This window comes from Nannobrachium achirus, assembly GCF_963921795.1.
Source record: "Nannobrachium achirus genome assembly, chromosome: 8".
Taxonomy (NCBI): domain Eukaryota; kingdom Metazoa; phylum Chordata; class Actinopteri; order Myctophiformes; family Myctophidae; genus Nannobrachium; species Nannobrachium achirus.
In genome coordinates this window covers 8,379,052-8,406,551 of record NC_137817.1, presented here as the reverse complement: position 1 = coordinate 8,406,551, position 27,500 = coordinate 8,379,052, and the positions used below count along the sequence as shown (strand labels likewise).

General features: G+C 42.4%; 1 protein-coding gene and 1 pseudogene across 2 annotated transcripts in view; both read left to right on the top strand.

Moving 5' to 3' along the window:
- grm5b (glutamate receptor, metabotropic 5b) overlaps positions 1–27,500 on the top strand; it is a gene marked incomplete at both ends in the record, with an annotated part of 158,822 nt that overhangs the window by 56,905 nt on the left and 74,417 nt on the right. The gene's annotated exons all lie outside the window — the stretch shown is intronic.
- Positions 12,609–13,667, top strand: LOC308289379 (kelch domain-containing protein 3-like; annotated as a pseudogene). The gene has a single exon. The product of its transcript is annotated as a kelch domain-containing protein 3-like (transcript).

Below are 27,500 nucleotides of genomic sequence, written 5' to 3'. Positions count from 1 at the left end.
CTTAACTGGAGCTCAGTTAGTCTGTTCTTGAGAGACTACTATGTCAGTGGTGCTCAAACCTTTTCATGTGAAGGACCCCCAAAATGATATTTATTTGGCCATGGACCCCCATTTCAAAATATCTAGTTCCAGGGACCACCCAGAAGCAAAATTTGAGTTACAACCGTTCGCTTTGAAAATACATATATTCAAAGATTTGCACACGTATTCACGACTTTTTCAAAAATAGCAGATCTACAAGCTTGCAGTGCGGCACTCGGTGCCGCGCTGTGAGCTTGTATATCTGCTATTTTTCACTGGTTAAAGCAGTCGATAATTCTAGGCCTAAATGGGTTAAGTGATTAAGAATATGAGCTCCGCAGCAAACAAAGGCTTATGGTATTAACAAGTTTTGATTGCAATGATAATCTCCACAAACCATCACACTTTTTTTTCATGATGCAATTAATATAAGCAAAACAACATGGCACGAAATGGCTTCCAAATACACTGTTGAGATATTCTCAGCTCTAATTAATGTGGTAGAAATCGGGTTAGGCTTTTAGAGTACCGTGGGGAAAGTGGCTGATTAAACGCCATGCTCAAACTCCATTTCCAGTGGCTCAAACTTTTTCATATTAAGCAATGTTGTTTTTGACAGCATTATTTTCATTTAGTTTTAGTCATAGTCTTTTGAATAAAAATGTCATTTAATTTTAGTCATAATTTAGTCACCTGAAAAGTTTTAGTTTTAGTCTAATTTTAGTCGACTAAATATATAGTCTTATATCTTATAATATGTCCGCCTCTTGGCCATGGCTACAGAATTGGTCCTCTCTAATGCTCTTAATGAGATGTCAACATTTCGGTCTACTCACTGTGTGAAGAGGGCTGTGGACACTTCAGAAACCTGTCAACAGTTGCATTGTCAGTTGGAAGATTTGGTCATTTCAAACTGTATTATTATTATTATTATATTCATTATTGATGCAAGAACATGGTCCTTTAATATCGGATTTTAATTACTGTAATGGTGCTACAGTATGTAGTCTCAGATTAGAGTTGGTTTGACACTTTGTGGACTTATCTGTCTGCCTACTGCCAAATTATCCATAGACATACAGTATCTATTATATATTATGTTTGCCCATTTGTCAAATATGCTAATTGTCTGATTAAATATTCACAATAGAAACATGTATATTGCAGAAATGGATTCTAAAGGGAAAATGACACAAGGGTCAACTGAGAAAAGTTTGTAAACTCTTTTATACATTTTTTATAGGGTTTCCCCTGTTATTTCCGTCGCATAAGGATCAACTGAGAAAAGTTTGGTAGACCAACTGAGCTCCAGTTAAGTGAAAAGGACCTCTTCTTCGACGATGGCTGGCCAGATTGCTGACAATAGAAACATAGGGTTTTTCAAATAACCTTAGAAGGATTCAAAAGACACTTATAGAATCGGGTAAAAATTCTAATTTTCACGATTTTTCAAAAATAGTGGATCTACGAGCTGCGAGCTTGTATATCTGCTATTTTTCAATAGTTAAAGCATAAAATAATGATACACAATAATGTGTACCCGCTCTGCCAGATGAGAGACACGGAGGAGCGAAGAGAGAGACGGATCCAAAGGAATTCTTGTTCTTAATGATATCCCAGCTCCCTGTGACTCCAGACTGCATGAGAATGGGAATGTCTTTTATCATTGTATATGTACTGTAGGGCGCAGCCACAAGTGCAAACAATCTGACTCACAAAGACAGACCCACGCACGTACATGCGCACACACGCAGGCAGGCACGCACGCACACACACAAATTCTCACATACCGGTAAATGCACCAATAGACATCAAAACAGGCACATGCACACACACTACACTCAGAATAACCTAGTACTGCTTACTCAGAATAAACAGGTTGTGTAGTGCATATTCAAAATAAACAAGTACTGCTTACTCAGAATGAACAATTTAATCGTACTGCTTACTCAGAATGAACGAGTTTCTCTAACTCACCATTACTGATTGCACAAGTTTCTGTACTTTTTTTAGTTAAGTCAACACGTCAGGGATTACAGTGTAGGGATGGGACGATAAGCGATATTATTGTTTATCGTGATAAAAAACACTCATGATAATCGTATCGTGGAGATTTAATTCATCGTGATATCGTCCTCCGTCATGCACTGGGATCAATTCACCTTGTATTTGCCGAGCTGCATATCCAGTACCACTTAAACCCTCTATAGTTGGTAAAAGATACTTGATACAGTATTTTTTTCACTTTCCATCAAATGTCTTTGCCAAAAAATTGCCGATCTACAAGCTCACAACGCATCATGTTGCGACGCGTTGTGAGCTTGTAGATCTGCTATTTTTTGGCAAATGTTCTGCCCCGGGATAATGGATAATTTTGATTATCGATAATACGATAATATCGTAAATCGCATTTTCTTTCGTCACAACAATCGTGATATGAAATGTTCATATCGTCCCATCCCTAGTACACACACACACACACACACACACACGCACACGCACACGCACACGCGCACACACACACACACACGCGCACACACACACACACACACACACACACACACTCATCCTCTTATTGCTCTACCAATTCTAGGGAATGGCCTTATCCTCTTACGGCACTCCGATGGGAAAACTGCAGGGGAATTAGAGAGGTGGGGGGGGGGGGGGGGGGCTGGTATTCCTGCACTGTCTGCAGCGAGTGACCTCGCTACACAGAGCTTCTGAGCACACACTTCTGAGCGGTCCTAGCCAATTACCAACGCTTTTGAGCAGTCCTAGCCAATCAATAGCCCCAACCTTCAAGAACCAGTGAAGTTCCGGGACCAAGTTCTGCTTACGTTTCCATATAACCAGAACTAACCGGGAAGGTCCCAAAAAAAAAAGACCAGCAGCGCTGCTGGCCCCGCCCATAAGCCCCCTTTCCACTGCAAGGTGGAACCAGAACTTTCCAGAACCTGAACCAATTTGTTTGGTTCTGGTTTTGTTTCCATAGCGCACGGCCCGGTTCCAGACAAGGTTCCTGGAACCTTTTTTAGGTCCTGCTCCTGAAGTAGAACTAAACTTTAGTTCTGGGAACCTATGGGCGGGGCCAGCAGCGCTGCTGCTCGGACCCCGGTTAGTTCTGGTTATATGGAAACAAAAGCAGAACTTGGTACCGGAACTTCACAGGTTCTTGAAAGTTCTTGGTTCTGGAAAGTTCTGGTTCTAGTTCTGGGTTGGCCCTACAGTGTAAATGGGGCTATCGGTTCCCAGAACTAAAGTTTATTTCTACCTCAGGAGCAGGACCTAAAATAGGTTCCAGGAACCTCATCTGGAACCGGGCCGTACGCAATGGAAGCAAAACCAGAACCAAAAAAAATGGTTCAGGTTCCTGGAAGTTCTGGTTCCACCTTGCAGTGGAAAGGGGGCTTATGATGCTTTTGAGCAGTCCTAGCCAATCAACATACCCGGCCGGGTCCTAAGAAGCTGTGCATCCCAGTTGACGGGAGTATTTGCGGACACTTTCAATCTTTCCCTCTCCCAGGCTGTGGTCCCTTCATGCTTCAAGTCCTCCATTATTGTCCAGATCCCAAAACACCCAGAGGTGACGTGTCTAAATCAGTGGTTCTCAACCTTTTCAGGCCGCGACCCCCAAAATAATCATATTTTAACTGGGGACCCTCCCCCCACCCTAAGATCACTAAGAGTTGAGGCATTACATTTTGTATAACACGGTTCTATTGTGAAAATAGCCGATCTACATGCTCACCAACGCCTCGCAACGCGAGGCGTTGTGAGTATGTAGATTGGCCAATGTCTAATATGTCATTTTAGAGGTATTAAAAAGTCCTTAAATTGTAATTTTAGAAATGTGCAGAGACCCTCTACACACTTAAACGTTATGTTGGTTTGTTTACTGTTGAGAGAGAAAGCACATTAAGTTAATCATCTGGGGACCACCCCAAAATAATTTGGGGATCCCCCTGGGGGTCCCGACCCACAGGTTGAGAACCACTGGTCTAAATGACTGGAGACCAGTGGCCCTGACTGCAGTCATCAGCAAGTGCTTCGAGAGGTTGGTGATCGAGGGACAACATCTGTTCTGTCCTGCCTGCCATTCTAGACCCGTGGCAATTCGCGTATCGGCAGGATCGAGCTACGGACGGAGCAGTTGCCTTGGCCTTAGTTTTTAACAATTTTAGTGCCTATCCCCTGTAAGCTTGTAGATCAGCTATTTTCACCATGCACAAAAATACATTTCACCCACTTCTTTACACCTGCATATCTGTGATGTCAGTGTTGTGATCTTCATATATGGAGATCCAGGTGATGATAGTCAGCTCCACATATGGTGTTGTAACGTGACATCAGTACAGTAGTGGAGGCTATACTGTTCCAATATAAGTGGCAGAACACACACTATAGCTGCATTCAACAATACTTGTGGAGGCTTCTTTTATTCATCGCTGTCTGTTTTTGAAATGTTGAGGTGGACCGTATGTCTGAAGGAAGGACCAACTCAAGGGTATAGTGCTGCTTTGCCTGTGGGATCCAAGATGTACTACTTTGGAAGTTACAGTCATGTGAATGACAGTGATCAGATTGATGTGCACATCTTCAACACAGTGTCCTTACGCTGGAGGAAGTTGTCCCCAGAGACAAATGGAAGAGGAGAGGTTCCCTCCTGGCGCAGGGGCCACACAGCTGTGCTTATACAAGATATAATTTACATCTGGGGGGGCTCTAATGGTTTCAGTATATCATACTGCAACATTCTTTATGCATTTGATGTTGACACTCACAGGTGGTTGAAGCCCAAGGTGTCAGGGACTGTTCCAGAGGGGATGGAGGGTCACTCAGCCTGTGTCTTTGGGAAGCTCATGTATGTTCATGGAGGATACAACTACCAGATGTCTGGATTCCATGACATCTACAATTTGGACACCACCATAATGGTCTGGTCTTTAATTAACACCCGAGGCACACCACCAACTGTTTCAGCATGGCACTCTGCCACCATCATCGGGACAAAGATGTTTGTATTTGGGGGCTGGGGGGGCCAGGATGAATACAACAGCATCAGAGTGTTTGACACAGAAAACAACTGTTGGCTGAGCTCACCTTTGGCACAGCTCCGTCCAGAAGGACGCAGGGCTCATTCAGCCTTTATCTACAATGGACAGTTGTACATATTTGGTGGCTTCAAAGGGAACAGGACCTTCAATGATCTGTGGAAATTCAACCCAGAAACTCTCACCTGGAAGAAGGTTGAGCCCAAGGGAAAAGGCCCGGATAGGATGAGAGGGATGTGCTGTTGCATGGTGGGATATCGTATAATCCTCTTTGGAGGATACTCCACACCCCATGACCTGCACATCTTAGACTTGAGCCCTAGTCTGAAGTCATTATGCAAGCTAGCAGTTATTCAGTACGATCTCGAGCAGTCTGATCTCCCACACGACATCAGGTGGGAACTGGCAGCCATCAATAAGAACAGCAACAGTAGTGGACAAACTAACTAGTGTCTGTAGGTGTGAGAGAGCTGGTGAATAACTGCAATTTAATTTTTTTCCATTTCCTGAAAGTAACCATTTTGGACTAAAAGGTTTCCACCCGACAGCGACGATATAGTCCACTTGCCAGAATCTGAACCCTGGCATATTGAGTACAATAAGGTTTTATGTTAGAAATGTTGAGTATGGGTTCCCAGCATTTAGAAACTGCCGGATGCTAACTTGCATATGTTGAGCAATTTTCATAATTTGCATAATTTGATTTATTTAGCATAATCCCCCATAATAATGGATAATATGTCAAAAACTGATTGGCTGATTTGAACAATATTGGAGTGGTTTTGGGGGTTATTGAGAATGCTGAATCCATTTCCGACATTTTCTAAATTCAAAATGGCCGTTTTAAACCGGAAATGGCCATATACAACATAAAAAAGTATCAAAATCACCCCACTTTAAGTTGGTATAAGGCCATTTCTGGTTTAAAACGGCCATTTTGAATTTAGAAAATGGATTCAGCATCCTCAATAACCCCCAAAACCACTCCAATATTGTTCAAATCGGCCAATCAGTTTTTGACATATTATCCATTATTATGGGGGATTATGCTAAACTAGAAAAATATTGTTCCTTCGAAACATTTGTGGGCTCGCTTCAAGCCGGAAAACATTGGCTATAAAAGCACAAAATGTCAAGATCGCAGGCAGTGCTCTCTTTGACGTTACTGACGTCAAAGATTGGTCCATTTTGTTCCAAAAATGTGTTGTGCAAAAGTTGACCCGCTGGTGGCGCTATAACAGGCCAATGTAAGAAGGGTGGTATCTTTTCCCTGACCTATTGGGAATGTGCTTGCAAGATTTCACGCACATTGCAGGCTGTGTTCTTGATTTGAGGTGTTTTTGGCTTTGGCCACTTTATCGCTGGTTGCAGCTATTTTTTTTTTTTTTTTTTTTTTTTTGTGTGTGCACTTCATAGGCATATTAGATAAAGGTCCTTAGATTGTGTGTAGAATGTTTCATGCAAATTGCTAAAAAAGTCCTAACGGGTTTAAGCGTTCACAAACTGCTCAAAATGATATAGCGCCCCCCTTTGGCCAATTGGAGTAAGATTGGTTTTAGTGATATTTGGACTAACACTGTACATCTTTGCCAAATGCCATGAACATGTTACTTTGCATGTATGATTTAGAGGCAGAAGAATAATTTGCATAAAACTGCAATATTCATTGAATTATTAAAAAAGCATGTTTCAATTTAAAAAAAAAATCTGATCTGACAGATCTTTAGATATTGGTCCAAAGTTCCTGTAAAAAAAGTTTTGTGGACGTGACGCGAAAATTCCAGAATAAAAGCGGGTTTAAGCGTTTTACAAACTGCTCAAAATGGCGGAAAATCTAAGGGCGGAACTTACTTAACAAAGACACAGATGTCTTCCGCTTGAGTCAAAGAACGCGTAAGCAAGTTGCATGTCTTCAAACGAAACGAGGCATGACTTGTGCCCGTTTAAAGTTTGAATTTTCAAACGCTTCGTATAGCGCCCCCCTTTGGCCGATTGGAATAAAATTGGTTTCAGTGATACTTTGACTAACCTTCTACATCTTTGCCAAATGCCATGAACGTGTAACTTTGCATGTATGATTTAGAGGCCGAAGAATAATTTGCATAAAACCGCAATATTGACTGAATTATTAAAAAAATATATTTCACTTTAAAATAAATCCGACAAGACAGTTTGACCGTATTGGTCCAAAGTTCATGTGAAAAAAGTTTTGTGCGCGTAACGCAAAGATCCAGGAGGAGATAGATTTTTACTGTTTTTCATATAATTCAAAATTCTGGGGGATCTAAAGGTCAGAGGTCAAAAGTCAGAGCGTAAAAGTTGTTCGACGCATACGTGTATACAGGTTTCATGGCTGTACCTCAAACAGAGCATGAGCTCTATCTGTTCAAAGTTCGCACTTTCGAAGGCTTCCTACAGCGCCACCATTTGGCCGATTGCTGTATAAAGTAATAGCACACGTCGCCACAGTAAGCTGAACACATTGATGTTTTTATTTTCATTTTCTCACTAAGTATGTAGGAGTAGAAAGGTGCCAAAGTATTGAGGAGAACTGTATGCATGACCTACTAGATAAATAAATAAATAATGACAATATCTAAAGTGTGCTCGCCTTACAGGCGAGCCCACAATAAATCGAATTATGCAAATTATGAAAATTGCTCAACATATGCAAGTTAGCATCCGGCAGTTTCTACATGCTGGGGACCCTTACTCAACATTTATAACATAAAACCTTATTGTACTCAATATGTCCGGGTTCACAATGGGGCTCTATGGGCTGGCAAGTAGACTAATATGAGGTCATAGTGTCACAGAAAGTAATTTGGGACAAAAAAAAACAAACAAAAAAACCTAAAAACTAAAAAAGGGCGGTGATGTGTCGTTCCGGGCCCGTACATCTTCGGGATATATACAGTATAACATGTTAAATGGAGTTAGAAGTTACAATGGGTGTGTATGGGAATGGGCCCTCGATGGTGGTGGTGGCTGATACAATGAATATCAAAGATCTAAATATTGAATCAAGCAAATTAAAATCAGTCCAGGGTGTTCACAAAAGCCTGATTAGACTATAAAATGACCAAAAGTTTTTTTTGAAAGTGGAATACCTTTAACACTTGGGTGACTGAAAATAAAAAACTACCACTACGCCTGCATTTATCGTTCATTTTGACCGTTAGATTCTCTCCCTTTTGGCCCAGGAGCGCAACACTTCCTCCCCCTGCTGCCAGCGGGGGTTCTATTGTCTTCCGAATTTGAATTAGCATTTCAATTGACCTTTCAAATACTCTCGCTTTCAATGTTAACTTCATGGTTTAGCAGGAAAAAAACAGGCTTGGGAAAATGACACTAAGTTTGTAGCATGATCTTACTTTTAATGTCACTGGTTTAATTTCGTATCGCTTCGCAGCGCAGCCCAGCAGATTGTTGAGTTTTGAAAGTCATTTTAAAACAGTTCGGTTTTGCATGCAGGAATAAATCAATGATCAGCGTCTTTGCGCACAGTGCGCCATGCAGTTTGAGTGGTTATAGACGATCATGATTAGGTAATGTGATGTCCCGACATCACGCATGCACGCATGCATGCAGAGAGGGAGGGGAAAGAGAAAGAAAGAGAGCGCTCTCGATAGTTAAATATATATATACTAAATAAGGTTCCATTTGCGCAAACTGGGCTCGGGAGAAAGAGAGAGAGGGAACGGTGTAGCAGAGATAGACAGAGCGAGGCAGAGAAATGATGAGAGAGAAAGAGAGAGAGAGAGAGATAAGTAAGCAATTTACCCCGAGTGAGAGGACATTATGCTCTGATAATGTCCTGTGTGAGGGGGTGATCGGACGAGGCGAAGCCGAGTCCGATAACACCCTCACACAGGACATTATCAGAGCATAATGTCCGACCCCGAGTGGTAAATAGCTTTTCTACCACTTTTTTCCGTATACATGAAAGAAAACACATAGTTGTAACTTGCAAGGATATTAAGTTACAATCATTATTGCCTATAAAACTTCCGCGACGACAGCAAATAGTTCCACAAACAACATCTTCTACTCACCACCAGATGACGCCAACTCCATACAGAGAAAGATGTCTAGCATACAGCTAAGCTAACGTCAGTTAGAAGGACCGTTCCGGCCGTAAATAGAGGCTGTTCGCTTCCAGAAAGGCATAGGTTCAGAGAAAAGGGGCTTTAAAGTTGGCGGATTGCATTGGATCCAAATAAATCGGCGACGTCGTACGCACGTTAGTAAACATAGGACCGCTACGACCGTCATATGTTGGTTGGGGGAAAGGTGTTCCGACTACCTCCTGAAGTCCCCGGATGTACACTGAGGCGCATTGATCTCGTCCTCACACAACTGCGGCGGTTGTTCTGCCATAACCTCCGGAATTTAGCCAATCAGAATCCAGTATTTGAACATGTGACTAGAAAAAGTGGTAGAATTCACATTCTCTTCACTCTGTAAAATGTTCACGTAGTGTTTTTTGCTTAGGCATGTAACAATGAAAAGCAAATGATTTTCCATTAGAAATTAAACGTGCAGGACACAAGTGTCGGGTGCCTATACTGTTTGATCGGCACCCATATGTCACCGTGACATGCGTGCCCGTCTATAAGCGGTCTCCACTCAGACAGAACAGGCTGACTGCACCGGGCATATCTATACAAGATATTCATTTTGGCCGATAACTTATAGATCACCCAGTTGTTCTTTATATGTATTATTAGCTGAAATGATGCTTAGCTTTTAGAAACACGCTGTGCGTTTGGCTCTAGAATGAAACCAAATGGACCCGTACGGCGATAACGCGCGATAACAATACAATTGATACATTGATATTATCATTATTATTTTCAGGTATAGGGTTAGAGGGTTATAACATAAAACATTAGTCAACATTTAGTCATGTTATCTTTGCTGACAGTGAAATGTAAATGATCTATTGGAAGCAACAAAGGCGCACTCCGGGTGGGCTGGAGGTGTGAAGTCTCTTCTGCTTCTTCTGGGAGGGGGAGAAAAAGGGGAGAACGGTCTTTTCTGCCGATAATAGCCGTCAGAGTGGTATAATTGTATTTTATTTCATAATTAGGAAACGTTTCAGAAGGGGGAAAAAAACGAGAACATATATCTTGAGTATTTAGGAAAAGTCATGGAAGGGGAAATTTCTGAGACCTTCATGGGGAGAGTTATTGCACTTTGAAATCTCAAAATCGGCCTAAGGGACCGGTTAGTCACCCGTGTGTTAACACTAATGCTGCCACTTAATATGATCTAATACATACAATTCAGCAAACACAAAGTGGTGGCAATTCTCAAACAGAATGTTTAGCTCCATTCTCTCACAACACCTCTCACAAACATAGCCACCACGTCAAACAAGCGTGAAAATTTTGCACTGTCCACATTTTAAACATGCCACTCTTTGAACCGCATTTATTTCAATTTAACAAAGTTTCGCCTTTCGCCTCACGCAGAGCAGCCAGTCCTGAAGGAGTATCTTGACAGTGCTCATAAACTGGTCACCAGAGTATCAAGTTACAGAGGAGGGGGGAGGGGGGAGGGGAGCTGAGCGGAGGAGAGAGAGAGAGAGAGAGAGAGAGAGAGAGAGAGAGAGAGAGAGAGAGAGAGAGAGAGATAGAAAGAAAGACGGGGAAGGGCCCGGGGAGCTGAGCGTCCGTATACACCACGTCATCGCATCACCAATACCTTTTTTTTTTTTCACAAAACTTTTTTTTTTTTTCAAAAAAACTTTTTTTTTCAAAAAAACTTTTTTTTTCAAAAAAACTTTTTTTTTCAAAAAAACTTTTTTTTTCAAAAAAACTTTTTTTTTCAAAAAACTAATTTTTTTCAAAAAACTTATTTTTTTCAAAAAACTTATTTTTTTCAAAAAACTTATTTTTTTCAAAAAACTTTTTTTTTCAAAAAACTTTTTTTTCAAAAAACTTTTTTTTTTCAAAAAAAAATTTTTCCCTAAACTTTTTTTTTTTTTTTTTTTTGCCATATTTGACCATTACACACCACGCTGCCGCAACATGGCAAACTTCTAGTGGGTTACATTTTCTTTGCTGCCGCGCCACTCCCTCCATTAGCAGACGCTATTATTAGGGGTGTAACGATACATTATAATAGCGATTCGATACATATCACGATACATGGTTGACGATACGATACATGGACGATATTGGTTCATTCATGGCAATACGATACGATTCGATTTAATTATTTAAAATCGATATAGTAACTATTTAGCAAAGAAATTAAATCTGTGTGAAAGGTGTAAATAGTGCAGGTTTTTAAGGGAAACATGTATTATTATGGATATAAATAAGTGATTATCTGCCAAATACATGGACATTGTATATTGACAAACCTGCACCTTGACATGAACCAAGAGATTACGCACATTTATCGATAGACCAGTGTAGCTATATGGAAAGGAAAAGTAATTAAACCCCTCCTTTTAATTTGTTCTTCTTAAAAATGCCAAATACAATGGACAAGTAAGTAGTATCGATACAATCGATTCTTTACACTGCCGATTCGATACGATACAAAATAAAACGATACGATTAGATTTTAGCTGTTTTCATTTCGATCTACTTCGATTTTTTAAGTTAAAAACGATATTTCGATACAGTTACTATATCGTTACACCCCTAGCTATTATTGTGAAGGGCTGGATGGATTTGCACCGATAGAATGGTGAATGACATCAACGATTACATGTCTAAATCAGTGGTTCTCAACCTTTTCAGGCCGCGACCCCCAAAATAATCATATTTTAACTGGGGACCCTCCCCCACCCTAAGAGCACTAAGAGTTGAGGCATTACATTTTGTATAACACGGTTCTATTGTGAAAATAGCCGATCTACATGCTCAACGTTGCGAGGCGTTGTGAGTATGTAGATTGGCCAATGTCTAATATGTCATTTTAGAGGTATTAAAAAGTCCTTAAATTGTCATTTTAGAAATGTGCAGAGACCCTGTACACACTTAAACGTTATGTTGGCTTGTTTACTGTTGAGAGAGAAAGCAATGTTGCACATTAAGTTAATCATCTGGGGACCACCCAAAATAATTTGGGGATCCCCCTGGGGGTCCCGACCCACAGGTTGAGAACCACTGGTCTAAATGACTGGAGACCAGTGGCCCTGACTGCAGTCATCAGCAAGTGCTTCGAGAGGTTGGTGATCGAGGGACAACATCTGTTCTGTCCTGCCTGCCACTCTAGACCCATGGCAATTCGCGTATCGGCAAAATCGAGCTACGGACGAAGCAGTTGCCTTGGCTCTGTTTTTAACACTTTTAGCGCCTATCCTGTGTGAAGCTTGTAGATCAGCTATTTTCAGCTTGCACAAAAATACATTTCACCCACTTCTTTACACCTGCATATCTGTGATGTCAGTGTTGTGATCTTCATATATGGAGATCCAGGTGATGATAGTCAGCTCCACATATGGCGATCCATGTGTTGCAACGTGACATCAGTACTTGTGGAGGCTTCATTTATTCATCGCTGTCTGTTTTTGAAATGTTGAGGTGGACCGTATGTCTGAAGGAAGGACCAACACAGCTAGGGTATAATGCTGCTTTGCCTGTGGGAGCCAAGATTTACTTCTTTGGAAGTTACAGTCATGTGAATGACAGTGATCAGATTGATGTGCACATCTTCAACACAGTGTCCTTACGCTGGAGGAAGTTGTCCCCAGTGACAAATGGAAGAGGAGAGGTTCCCTCCAGGCGCCAGGGCCACACAGCTGTACTGATACAAGATATCATTTACATCTGGGGGGGGCTCTAATGGTTTCAGTATATCATACTGCAACATTCTTTATGCATTTGATGTTGACACCCACAGTTGGTTGAAGCCCAAGGTGTCAGGGACTGTTCCAGAGGGGAGGGAGGGTCACTCAGCTTGTGTCTTTGGGAAGCTCATGTATGTTCATGGAGGATACAACTACCAGATGTCTGGATACCATGACATCTACAAGTTGGACACCACACCACCATAATGGTCTGGTCTTTAATTAACACCCGAGGCACACCACCAACTGTTTCAGCAAGGCACTCTGCCACCATCATCGGGACAAAGATGTTTGTATTTGGGGGCTGGGGGGACCAGGATAAATACAACAGCATCAGAGTGCTTGACACAGAAACCAACTGTTGGCTGAGCACACCTTCGGCACAGCTCCTCCCAGAAGGACGCAGGGCTCATTCAGCCTTTATCTACAATGGACAGTTGTACATATTTGGTGGCCTCAAAGGGAACCAGAACTTCAATGATCTGTGGAAATTCAACCCAGAAACTCTCACCTGGAAGAAGGTTGAGCCCAAGGGAAAAGGCCCGGATAGGATGATAGGGATGTGCTGTTGCATGGTGGGAGATCGTATCATCCTCTTTGGAGGATACCACGCACCCCATTTGCTGTACATCTTAGACTTGAGTCCTAGTCTGAAGTCATTATGCAAGCTAGCAGTTATTCAGTACAGTGTGGAGCAGTCGGGACTCCCACATGACATCAGGTGGGAACTGGCAGCCATCAGTAAGAACAGCAACAGTAGTGGACAAACTAACTTGTGTCTGTAGGTGTGAGAGAGTTGGTGACTAAATAACTACAATTAATGGATATTTTTTTCCATTTCCTGAAAAGTAACCATTTTGGACTAGAAGGTTTCCACCCGACAGTGACGATATGAGGTCATAGTGTCACAGAAAGTAATTTGGGACAAAAAACAAACAAAAAAAAAACAAAAACTAAAAACTAAAAAAAGGGCGGTGATGTGTCGTTCCCGTACATCTTCGGGATGTATACAGTATAACACGGTAAATGGAGTTAGAAGTTACAATGGGTGTGTATGGGAATGGGTCCTGTATGGTGGTGCCTGATAAAATGAATATCAATTATCTAAATATTGAATCAAGCTAATTAAAATCAGTCCAGGGTGTTCACAAAAGCCTGATTAGACTATAAAATGACCAAAAGTTTTTTTTTTTTGAAAGTGGAATATCCCTTGGCTTTCAGTAGTAAGTGGTATTTCGGAGAGCTTCTTCCACCACTGCTGATATTGTCCTAGAACACCTTGTCAAAGTGTCCGGAGGCAGGCGGCTGACCACTGAAGCATGTCCATCCAGCCTGTCCAGGTCAGTCGTTCGTAGGAAAGTGTTTTAGACAGCTCATCACAAGTAGAAGGAGAGTCCACTTCACTTCACTTCACTTCACTCCACTTCACTTCAGTGGAGGAAAACTCCCAGCTCTGATATCACCGCTGTCGGATAGAAAACTTGTATGTCCAAAACGGTTACTTTTCAGGATTTTAATTCACGCTGTTGAAACATGAAAAAATCCCTTGCGCTTTATTTTGAAGAGCCCCGGAAGCCACAATCAACGGACGTGATAACGGGGCTGTGGCGCCGCTGCCCCATAATAGACCTTTTGTCAGCCTTCTGATTGGTCCCTGAGACTCCCTGACTGGCCAACCAGAAAAAACATTCACTTTTTGCTATCGGGGGTGGAGTTTGTGCAGTGGAGAATGTTGCTTCAGCCTTTCAAAAACTGTCCGCAGTGCGGAGCACGGCAATCGCCTGGTACGGCCGCGGCAGTAGGGGGCGATCTCGCTCATCATAATGAATAAGCTTCAACAAACTAGTTCACATGGACCTTATCAATGGTCTAACTAGTTACGATTGGGTACATATATTTTAAATGGGCAGAATTACGTGTATGTGAGGAGAACAGATTATAGTTCTCCTCTTCCTACCCAAGATTCAATGCGCTTTCTATTGCTATTTCTATTCTCTCTCTGATCCAGAGGATTAAACTAATTAAAACATATATTTTCGGGGGGAAACTACTGTTTTGCTATGTAATTACTGTACCCTTTTCTTCCCTTTTTATTAATATCACGTAGATGTGTTTTTTTTGGTACTTTATATAGCTGTAATGAGGCTATGAACAAAAAAAAAATCCCATCCACTTCCACTATAAAAGAATCTGCAATAGTGATTCTGTCCCACTGGGATTAAACACATTAAAACATATATTTTCGGGGAAACCCCCTGTTTTGCAATGTAACTACTGTACCTTTGTCTTCCCTTTTTATTAATATCACCTAGATGTTTTTCCTTTGGTACTTTATATAGCTGTAATGAGGCTATGAAAACATAAAAAAATCCCATTCACTGCCACTATAAAAACAATCTGCCCAGGGAAAATGTCCCATCATAGTAACAGGGCAGAATGGGGCGGGATTTGCAAACTAGTCTATTCTTATCCCGTTCCTGGACGGGTTTAGCAGCGGAAGTGTTGTTAAGTAAAACATGTGAATACTTCCTACGAACACTGATAGAAGGGGGAAAATAAAGAAAAGAGAAACACTGACTCCTGTCAGGATCAAATCAGCTCCACTAGCCATCCAAGTACTATCAGTGTGTCTGCATTCAATTGATTGATTGATTGATTGATTGATTGATTGATTGATTGATTGATTGATTGATTGATTGATTCATTGATTGATTGATTGATTGATTGATTGATTGATTGATTGATTGATTGAATACTTTATTAGAAGTTTGCATAGGAAAACGTACAGTTTCATTGCAGTACAGTTCACTGGTACGAGGTCAACTAAAAGGAGATCCTAGTAAGTTTTTCGGCTTATTTACACAGGAAACCTTAATATGTATAACATTGAATGACAGACGGATAGAACACGGTACTATGCAGTAGATATCGTCAGAAAAAAAAGAGAAAAGAAAAATAATATAGAGATTTACAAATGCTGGGTCAGGGGGAGGGTAAGGCTTTTTTTTACCAGTTCTGAGCGGCTGCCGCCTGTAGGTGTTTTTTTTTCCAGGGCGGTTTTAAAGGAAGTTAGGGATTTGCACTCCTTTAAGGCCTTCGGTAAGGCTTTCCACATTTTGGTTGTGTAGCAGGAGAACGAGTTGAGCCTTTGTTCGAGCACACTGGCAGAAGTGTGAGAGAGAGGAAAAAACTTTTTTTTTAAACGTGGTAAATTAAATGAAGTCACCTAATTTAGAGCAAATTACATCCTGCACATAATTCTACATTCATTAAAACTCTGAACTGGGGAGGGAGTCGGGGATATATAGTCTAATGGTCATCTATCTATAAATGCGAGAAGTCTCTGCGTGCGTGCGTGTCTGCGTGTCTGCGTGTCTGTCTGTAATCCGCGTATCTCGAGAACCGTTCGTCCCACCGGCTTAAGATTCGGCACGCGCGTTCCCCGCCGCGGCACGGAGTGCAGTGCCGGGCCTCGACCCGACCCGACGCGCGGTTTTCCCTAACCGGCGCGAAACGTTCGGAATCTCCTTATGCGGGCTGATTGTTGACATCAGGCTGTTCCGGAGGAAATCGGCGCAAGCGCTGACTCATTGTGACATCACTTCATAAAAGGCTCTGACATCACGTACGCCACATGAGTCAACAAAAAATCTCTGTGAGTGTGTATGTAATCCGCGTATCTCGAGAACTGTTCGTACCATATATGGGAATAAAATGAATGCCCGTATTCAGAGCTGATGTCTGACATCAGAGTTTTCCGCAACCGGTACTGTGTGTGCAGAAATCTTCATATATGGGCGTAAGTGGACAAAGACAAACAGATGGTCAAAACGGGTCCTATGACAACAGGTATATTGGGGTTTGTATTAAAGGGTGGGGCATTCATGGGGTTTGCATTAAAGGGTGGGGCATTCATGGAGTTTGCATTAAAGGGTGGGGCATTCATTCCCTATTTCAAATTCGGCACGCGCGTTCCCCACCGCAGCAGGTAGTGCAGTGCTTGGCCTCGACCCGACCCGATACACGATTTTCTGGAACCAGCACAAAAGGTTCGGATTCTGATGTCTGACATCAGGATTTTCCGGAACTGGCACTGTGTCTGCATAGATCTCCATATATGGGCATAAAATGGATGCAGACAGACAGATACAGATATCTCCATATATGGGCATAAATGGACACAGGCAAACAGATGGTCAAAGATCTCCATATATGGGCATAAAGTGGACGCAGACAGACAGATACAGATATCTCCATATATGGGCATAAATGGACACAGGCAAACAGATGGTCAAAACGGGTCCTATGACAACAGGTATAATGGGGTTTGCATTAAGTTTGTCTCCTCCTCCATCTGTTTGTCTGTGTCCCTTTATGCCCATTATGGAGATCTCTGTATCTGTCTGTGCCTCCGACTGTGTTGCAGACACAGTGCCGGTTCCCCCTTTAATGCAAACCCCATTATACCTGTTGTCATAGGACCCGTTTTGACCATCTGTTTGAAAAAGCGACAGAGATCTCATATATGGGCATAAAATGGACGCAGATAAACAGATATCTCCATATATGGCATATATGGGCATACAATGGACGCAGAATCACAAGGATCTCCATATATGGGCATAAAAGGGACACAGACAGACAGATACAGAGATCTCCATATATGGGCATAAAATGGACGCAGATAGACAGATATCTCCATATATGGGCATATATGGGCATAAAATGGACCCAGAACTATAACTGCAGTGATCTCCATACCGTATATGGACATAAAATGGACGCCGACAGACAGACAGATATAGATATCTCCATATATGGGCATAAATGGACACAGGCAGACAGATGGTCAAAACGGGTCCTATGAAAACAGGTATAATGGGGTTTGCATTAAAGGGCGGGGCATTCATTCCCTATTTACATTGTTCCGAGTTGGCCAGGTCGCCGACTAGACGAGCTTCTAGTTATAGCAATGTCATGCCAATCAAATGGAATTGTTGATGACGTGTCATTAACTCTTATACTGCTTTGGACGTTCCTGTTCGCCCCAATTCTAGAGAGTGAGCCGCGCCAATACGGCCGTTCGTTCGTTTACCTTGTTGATGTCCTTAAGCTGATGAGGGGTCGCGCCGCCGTGTACTGTAATCACATGGCGAGCAGTGATGGTCTTAAAAATCCATTATGCGTTAACATCAACGGAGACCAATTCTCTTCCGTGTTGATTTTCTCTGGCCCTGGGGCTTTGTGGCCAATGTGTGTTCCCAATCTATGGCAAGACGGAACGGCCAAATTCACATTAATGGCATTACGCCGCCCTCTGCTGCCTGGTTTGTGAAAGTGCAGACCAGGCAGACATGAAAGGCAAAAAAAAAAAAAAAAAAAAAAAAAAAGTCTATCAATCTACTATAACGTTGCAAAGGTAAGCCGCTTTTTGATGGCACCAGACCCAATAAATAAATAAATAATCTGGCAGTATAAGAGTTAAGATTTATGTTGACATGGCACACTGACTATCTAGTAATAAAAACATGGCATTTCAAAAAGGTTGCTGACCCTTGCGCTACATATTTAACCAATGACAAGCATTAATTCATTGAGCTTATGACTTAATTAATAACTACTGGACCCAAATGGTTATTTTCGTTTCCTTTTTCCTTCCTTCCTCCTTGCGTCCGGCGCAGGCGAGTGCAGCGGCATTTGGCTCGGACTGGTCATCTCCAGTAGATTGTGGAGCATAAACGTCTCATAATGTGTCCATGGTTTTGTGGTTGACGGCACACACACATGCACCAGAAGACGTTTAATGTCCATTTCGTCATGGATGCCTTGGCAGCGTCCTTCGTCGACCCACAGGCGGTTCAATGTCTTCCAGACAGCCCAAGGGTGTTCATGGCCAGTAGCGAGACATTCCATTATCTGAAAAGTAGCCGTTTTGGACACACAGTACAAGGTTCCAACCCGACAGCGCCAACATTGTGTTAAAACCCATTTAGAACGAGTACACATTATTGTGTGTCATTATTTTATGCTTTAACTATTGAAAAATAGCAGATATACAAGCTCACAGCGCGGCACCGAGTGCCGCGCTGCAAGCTTGTAGATCTGCATTTTTTGAAAAATCGTGAAAATTAGAATTTTGACCCGATTCTATAAGTGCCTTTTGAATCCTTCTAAGATTTTTTGAAAAACCTATGTTTCTATGTCAGCAATCTGGCCAGCCATCGTCAAAGAAAAGGTCCTTTTCACTTAAATGGAGCTCAGTTTGTCTGTTCTTGAGAGACTACTATGTCAGTGGTGCTCAAACCTTTTCATGTGAAGGACCCCCAAACTGATATTTATTTGGCCACGGACCCGCATCTCAGAATATTTAGTTCCAGGGACCACCCAGAAGCAAAATTTGAGTTACAAACGTTCGCTTTGAAAATACATATATTCAAAGATTTGCACACATTTTCACGACTTTTTCAAAAATAGCAGATCTACAAGCTTGCAGCGCCGTAGATCCGCCGTATAAATGAGGTATTCGTGTGTCTTCCATCGGGAGCCGAAGGGCCGACGGTCTGCTCTGTACCATGGCTCTTTTGACTCTGCTGCAATAAACCAACCTCGCTGGAACTCTGAGCCGTCTCTCTGTCTGCGTCTCTGCCTGCATCTCTCCTCTTAAACTTCTCCTCCAAGCAAAAAAAGGTTGAGAATTGTAGTTAACTCAATCTCACAGTTACTCCGGGTCTGTTTTAGACTTTGTCTAATCTAGAATGTTCTTCAAGGACCAATTCTGTGAAGATAAAGTCGGTTGAAGAGTGGCACTTCACAAAAGAACCCCACGGCTCATTTCACTCCCAGTGTGGAGGAAGATGAGTCATGTCTCTGATGGTATTGCATTAGCGCTGTCCTATTGAGGCTCCCTGGCACTGGAGTATAGAGCTATAAAGGCAGGCTGTTACTTGCCGTGAAAGAATAGAGAGCGGGTCTTTATTAACCCATTTAGGCCTAGAATTATTGAATGCTTTAACCAGTGAAAAATAGCAGATAATACAAGCTCACAGCGCGGTACTCTGTGCCACGCTGTGAGCTTGTATATCTGCTATTTTTATATAGTTAAAGCACAACATTCATGGGGAGCCTGCTGTGAATCCTTGAACCCAGGGCCCCCGAATTTGGTGCGACACCCCTGGTCAGAACAATGATGAGTCATCAGTCTCTCTCTATGACACTATAACTTCTGAATCCATCAGTTCCTCTTCCCCCGCATGTTGACTCTCCTCACAGTGAGCAGGTGGGAGTGGATCACTGTCTGTGTCTGCCAAGCCACAAGGGTGTCTACAAGTTATACCAGGGGTTTCCCAATCACAAAGTGGGACCCCCAGTGTTCATTTAGGTGGGATCCCCACCCTGACAAGCACTTGGAATTGTAGGTATTACATTTAATGTGACTCGGTTCCGCAGATAAATATTGTGAAAATAGCAGATCTACATGCTCACAACGCCTCGCGTTAGCATGTAGATCGTCTATTTTCACAATGTTTGCCTCTTGCTTCATATTTGACAGTTTGGACAGTCCTGTCGAATATTCGACTGTTCGAATACTTTGTGGTCAAATACTAACATCACTATTCGTGAATGCCCTACATGTTGGCAGCGTTGAATATAAAAGTGATTTCTGTTGACACAAATTAAAGATCAACTTGACAATTGCTAGATGATTGCCTAAAAAAGGAATGACTGATTATAAATTGAGCCTGATGTGTTTGTGTTTTTGTAAACAGAAATATTACTGACGTGAATGAAGCAGACAGCTAAACGGATCAGCATACAGTCAAAGTTTAAGTTTATGCACCATTTACCATTTACTCTACCATTTGCCCTGAGGGGGAAGCCTTGACACCAGTTCACATCACATTGTTGTTATGTGTTGTGAGCTTGTAGATCTGCATTTCTTTTTACTGTATGTTCTCCCCAGCAGTGTTGTTTTTGACAGAAAATTGTGATTTAGTTTCTTTTGAATGAAATGTAATTTGGTTTTAGTCATAATTTAGTCACCTGAAAAGTATTAGTTTTAGTCGACTAAACATCATAAGATTTTAGGCGACTAAATCTACAGTTGATTTATGTCAACTGAAATGTATTTTGGCAGGCCTTGATGGCATCGTAATGACTGATTTTACACTTGGTTGTGTGCTGAAAATATGTGTGTTGAAAATAGCAGATCTACAAGCATGCAACACCTGAGAGCAACCAAACATCTCTTCTCCACTAGTCCCTCCCTAACATTTTAGTTTAGTTTTTGATTTTGTTGAAATTGTCAATACATTTAGTGATCACAGCTTAGTTTTTATTTCGTTTTTATTTAGTTTTCGTCAGTGAAAAAAATGCAGTCGACAAACATTTTCCATCATAGTTTTAGTCGACAGAATCAACACTGCTCCCCAGAACGGGGACGCTATAGGGCTCAAGTGTTGAAACCGATCTTAAAAAGAACGTTCAACAACCCGCTGTACAAAAGAATGACAGCCAAGAAAGGAGGCTCGTTGAAGCATGCGTACCCATGGGCGCTGTGCGAAGTTGTGGGCAATCTGTTGGAGGGATAGTCAGTGGTTTAGTCAGCGTCTTGTGCATTAAAACGCTCCATCACTCATTTTACGGCTCTATTGGTCTCGACATTTACAGTGAGAGTCGGAACAAACATTAGGATGTGCATTATGGCTGCTCCCCGAGCCCCGCTATCTCCAGCAGGCCAGAAACCTTTTATCTCCGTTTTCAAAGTTTGTTAAAAACGATGTCGGTAGTGAAAGTCAGTCCTCCGCTCCTTTCCGTTATTGATCTGGCAGCAATTCAAAGCGTTTGGTCTGCTGAGGACGTGTGGAGTCAACGACCCCTGGCAGGAGGAGAAAGCTTTACAGTAATGTCTGATAACGACTCTCACTAAAACCACCGCCCCGTTACTGTCTCGTCTAGACGCCCCCCACTCTCTCCACCCCCTTCCCCCTCCACCCCCTGCCTCCCCCCCATCTAAAGTGTCCTGAGATAACCTGTTATGAATTGACACTCTAATACAATTGAGTTGAATGTTGACCTTATCCAAGGCTAATCACATAGCCTACATAGAATGCAGAGAGACAGTATCGTGCCTCAGGAAACTGCACCAAGAACCTAACGTCACCTAACGTCAACAATTATGTGCCATGGAATTCTCAAATCATTGAAACAATAGGATACCAGGTAAACAGAGAACCATGAATCTGTTCAATTTCCATGCTATTACATGTCTTAACATTGTGTTTCTTAACGAACCTAAGTTAACACATTGATCGCTGCGTCACAACCTTGACGAGTTAATTCCCAATGCGGTCCAGGCCGCCACCGATGACTTTGACGACTGATGGATGGCGCTGTTATGGGCTTATGGGTCACCAATTATTTCCCGGGTAACCGGAAGGTCACCTGACACGGTGATGACGTCACCAGAACAAAAACAGCGAATAATGAAAATAGCCATAATGAATGTGTGTATGGGAGACAGGGCTGGACACAAGCTCAGCACGGAAGCGGATATCTTTGGAGTGGATCGTCGCAAGTGGATAGGGATTATTTATCCAATTCTAGGACACCCGTGCACATCTTTTGAGGGCTCTCGCGAGCAAATCGACAGATGATTTTTCCAAAGGTTAGTGAAAATCTCTCAGAAAGAGTGTCAGGGAACGGCATAAGTCGAAAAACCATGTTGGCAGTCAATAACAAAAACATGAGAAGGAATGAGATACAATATGCATGGCTGCCATATCTTGGTCAGTCGCTATGACCTCTCTCTCTCTCTCTCTCTCTCTCTCTCTCTCTCTCTCTCTCTCTCTCTCTCTCTCTCTCTGTGTGTGTTAAAAAAGCATTACAATATAAAACAAATTGGGTATTAAAAATAGCAGATGTACAAGCTCACGGCGTGTCACTTTGTGCCTTGCTGCGAGCTGGTACATCTGCTATTTTTGAACATTTTTGAAAAATCTTGAAAAAAATCTCTCTCTCGCTCTCTCTCTTTGTCTCTCTCTCTCTGTCTCTCTCTCTCTCTCTATCCCTCTCCATTCGCCCTATCTTTCTCCGTCTCTGTCTCTGTCTATGAGCTTGTTTTTATGGCATTATATCGTTTGAAGACCTGCCAGTACAGAAGCAGTACTTGTTTTCTTTTGTGAGACAGTTGGAAGGGAAATGGAATGTCCCTTAATTGAACCCGTCAGACTCTGTGCAAAGGCAATTCTAAAATAAAGACTTGAGAGAGAGACACAGCGAAACAGTGGCTTTCCCTGGCAAAATGAAGATGTGGGGGATGAGTGCTCTGTCAATCTACAAGGGTCTTCAACAGGGGGTCCTCAGAGTTACTACAGGGGGTCCGCCAAATCTGTGTGTGATAGAAACATTTTTATTTTAACCACCTGAACCCAAGCGTCCATATTCTGAGAACTGAAGCCAAAAATAGCCGATCCACAAGTTCACAACGCCTCGCAGCGCGAGGCGTTGTGAACTTGTGGATCGGCTATTTTTGGCAACAAGGTTTTGTGTAGAGGGGAAAAGAGCACACTAAGTACAGAGTGAAAGGTCAAGTTTATTAAGTATTGACAGTTCAAGTCTTTAAATATCTGAAAACACAAATTGACATGAATCCAAAATACACTGATGATTGTGCTATCAAACAATGAAACTATATGGAATCTATGAAAAGGTTGCGGGGGTCCCTGCTTCATCTCTCTCTCAACTAAGTGGTCCTTGGCCTGAACACGTTGAAGGCCCCTTGAATACCATGTTTGTCGAGATCACACTTCTTACTTTTTATTTTTTTATTTTTTTTTTAAAAGAAAATGGAAGAGAAGGTATGAAATGAGTCTGAACCAGACCCACCAAGTTGATTGGGCACTTTCAGCTATATTAGCCAGAGACTCCAGGATGCTTCTTTAATTCATTTCAAAATCGGTTCAGTATGAGTATGTTTGTGTGGCTCAGGCTGAACTGACATATGTGTGTGTGTGTCTCTCTCTCTCTTGGCAAAGTTGGCACCTCGACAGAGTGCAGTTCCCCGGATAGGAAGACAGTTAATGTCGGATGGATTATTTTGTAGCATGTAGGCGGCTTATAACTCAACAACCCTCACCAACCCTCACATTCTGCACCATAGCAGAGGGTGCACTCAACTGTGTCCACTTGGCCAGGAAGTTGTTTAATTCCAACTTCAGAAATTCCTTCAGGAAGGAGATCTCTGGTCAGCAAACAAGGAACACAAACACACTGCACATATGCCAAACTGAGAGACACAGGAAATCAACCCCATAGATGTGCAGACTCTTAAATAGGGATGCACGATGAGACATTTCTGGACCATATTGATAGCCGATATAACTAGTCAAGCCTCTATCAGAGTCCAGGGTGAAGAGCTATTCACTTCACCGCGTTGTAGTTTCCTAGCTATCACCTAGGCTTTGTTATGTATTTTTAGGTGATAGCTAGAAAACTACACCGCGGTGAAGTGAATAGCTCTTCACCCTGGACTCTGATAGAGGCTTCAGACGCCTCAGGGTGACGTCAAGGTCGCGTGAACTCAAGGTCGCGTCAATTCTTAGCCATCTGGCCAGTGATGTATATCGGACCAGTTACCCATATATGGAGATCCATGTATAATAGTACATCCCTTTTATGCCCATACATGGAGATCCCTGTCTGAACCAGCCGCACAGATATGGGCTGTCCATATATGGGCTTTCCCATATGAAGTCCTGTTAGATATGGGCTTAATATTGATGACATCAGGAATCTCCATATATGGGCATAAAAGGGATTATGTTAGAGTGGTTCCCATGACATCACAACATACAATACAATTCATGCCCATACATGGAGATCCCTATCTGAACCAGCCACACAGATATGGGCCATGTCTTGGCCATCTGGCCAGTGATATATATCAGTGACATCAGGGATCTTCATATATGGGCATAAAAGGGATTCTGGGGAATACCCATATATGAACTTTGACATACTGTAGTTGATGTCACCTGTGATATCACCTGTGATGTCACAGTGATGTGTCAGGGGAACCACAGTGTCAGGCGTGACCTTCAGAGATACACGGATACGTGGACAAGATGTGCCAGACATCACAGTGACATCAGAGAATGATGTCAGAGCGGCAAACCCATAGAACGTAAAAATGTTGCCTGGTTCCAGACCATAGACCCCGCCCACTCTCAGAGTGGACTATTTCTCTGGTCTGGAGCTGAGTACATGAATCGGCAGTTTTAGCAGCCAAAAACTGCGGCTGATCCAATGAGCGTGGAGTGTGGGGGTGGGTCTAACGAATATCCAATCCGCGCAGCAGTTGAAACGATTCAAACGAAGTTCACACACGTGCGCGCTGATTTCACCAAGCTGTTAATGTTGATTACATGTTTCTGGTCGCAGTTCTGTGTGGAAGCAGTCACTGGCACAGACAGAGACACACACACAATCACACACACACGCCGCGACTGTGCGTCGCGTTCACCGTGCGTCGCGATCACTCGCGCGCGGTCGCGCTCGCAAAAAGTTCCTCCCCCGTAAATCGCTCAGAATAGGGCACAGTTTCAGACTAAAGTGTGAGCTGAGTCTGAAATCAGGCCTAGTAAAATGTGTACACGTCTACACGTCTAGACAGACAGACGGACAAGCTGTGACGTTTCTAATAGTAAACTTGCGACCCATGGTCGCAATAAACATCTAAAAGGAGGCCACACAGTGGGGACAGAGCTCCGGAGGGGGGGGGGGTCTGACAAGGGGTGACGGGAACAAAGCTGCAGAGAACAGATCACCAGATGGAGGCTGAACCCAGACCTTCTGTTTCCAGCACCAAACCCACTTCTTTATGTCAACTCACCATAAAAACCCTGTGTGGTGGTGGTGTCTCACGGCCAAAACAAGTCTATTCGTGACACAGTCCAGTGCTTTTTGCTGTGCTGTTCACACTTTATAAAAGCAGTGTTGTGTTGCTCTCATGCACACTGACATAAATTGATGCTACAACCCCCAAGTTCACACCTCAACAACAACAGGGTGTTTTAACAAAGAAACAAGCCTGTATTTCCCGTGGTGTGAGGTGTTGTGTGCTTGTAGATGTTTTTCACTAGTTTAAATCATTTTTAAAATGATAAATACAAAGCGGTTTTGTACATCCACCCGACAATGACAATAATATATTTCTTTTACACAAATCTTCTTTTCTGGGGGCCCCTGGCACAAGATATTTTCATTTTGCGAAGTCCGCGGCTACTTACTAGGTGAGAAAGCTACTTACTAGGTGAGAAAGCTACTTACTAGGTGAGAAAGCTACTTATTAGGTGAGAAAGCTACTTACTAGGTGAGAAAGCTACTTACTAGGTGAGAAAGCTACTTACTAGGTGAGAAAGCTACTTACTAGGTGAGAAAGCTACTTATTAGGTGAGAAAGCTACTTACTAGGTGAGAAAGCTACTTACTAGGTGAGAAAGCTACTTATTAGGTGAGAAAGCTACTTACTAGGTGAGAAAGCTACTTACTAGGTGAGAAAGCTACTTATTAGGTGAGAAAGCTATTACTAGGTGAGAAAGCTACTTACTAGGTGAGAAAGCTACTTACTAGGTGAGAAAGCTACTTACTAGGTGAGAAAGCTACTTATTAGGTGAGAAAGCTACTTACTAGGTGAGAAAGCTACTTACTAGGTGAGAAAGCTACTTACTAGGTGAGAAAGCTACTTACTAGGTGAGAAAGCAGAATGTTCAAGGTTGGCAGCAACATATGAAGCCGCCTGCAACAAAATTAGGGTCAATGGGTAAACATTTTAAGTGTTGAACACAGTTAATAAACGAATGTATTTTTTTTTTACTATCGCAGTTACTATCAAAACCTCCACTGGCTGTCAGTCTGTCATTCAGTCAGTCTGTCAGTCACACGTCACATCGCATTTTTGCCCTACTCATATCTACGCCACCGTTGCCCCTATCCCTCCCACCCCCTCCATCTAGAGATCACCAGTTACTGGAGTAAGAGAGGAAACGACCGCTTTACCTACCCAGGACGGAGATGTGAGAGATTAGGAAAATCTTTTGTACCGGCTGCCCTTAAGCTGTACAACGAGACACATAACGGACGCTTGAAAAGGTCTCCCTTCCTAACTTAGACTGACGGAACCATTGCTGTATTGACTTTGACCTCTAAGGAACTATTGCTGTATTGACTTTGACCTCTAAGGACCGTCCAGGAAGAGTGCTCATGTGCGTCTTGCGGTGACACGCTTCCTAGTTTCTTCTTTTTTCGCACTGATTTTTGACATTGCACTATTAGGTTGTGTTGGTAGTTTCTGAGTATTTTTGCTTTATTTAACAATGACAGTGAGATACTTGTTTGCACTAACTAGCATTGACTGCTATGGTCTCTTTTGCAAGACACTTTATGTATATATACTTATATATTATTCGCCCCCTCTATTGATGCACCTTCTCTTTATTGGTACTGTACTGCTCTTGTCTTTGTTTTTTGTTTTTTCCCTCTTATCTATCTTTTCTTACGTCTCTGTAACTTTGTAAATAACTGTATACTGCTGTGCTTCTACTGGACAACTGAATTTCCCCC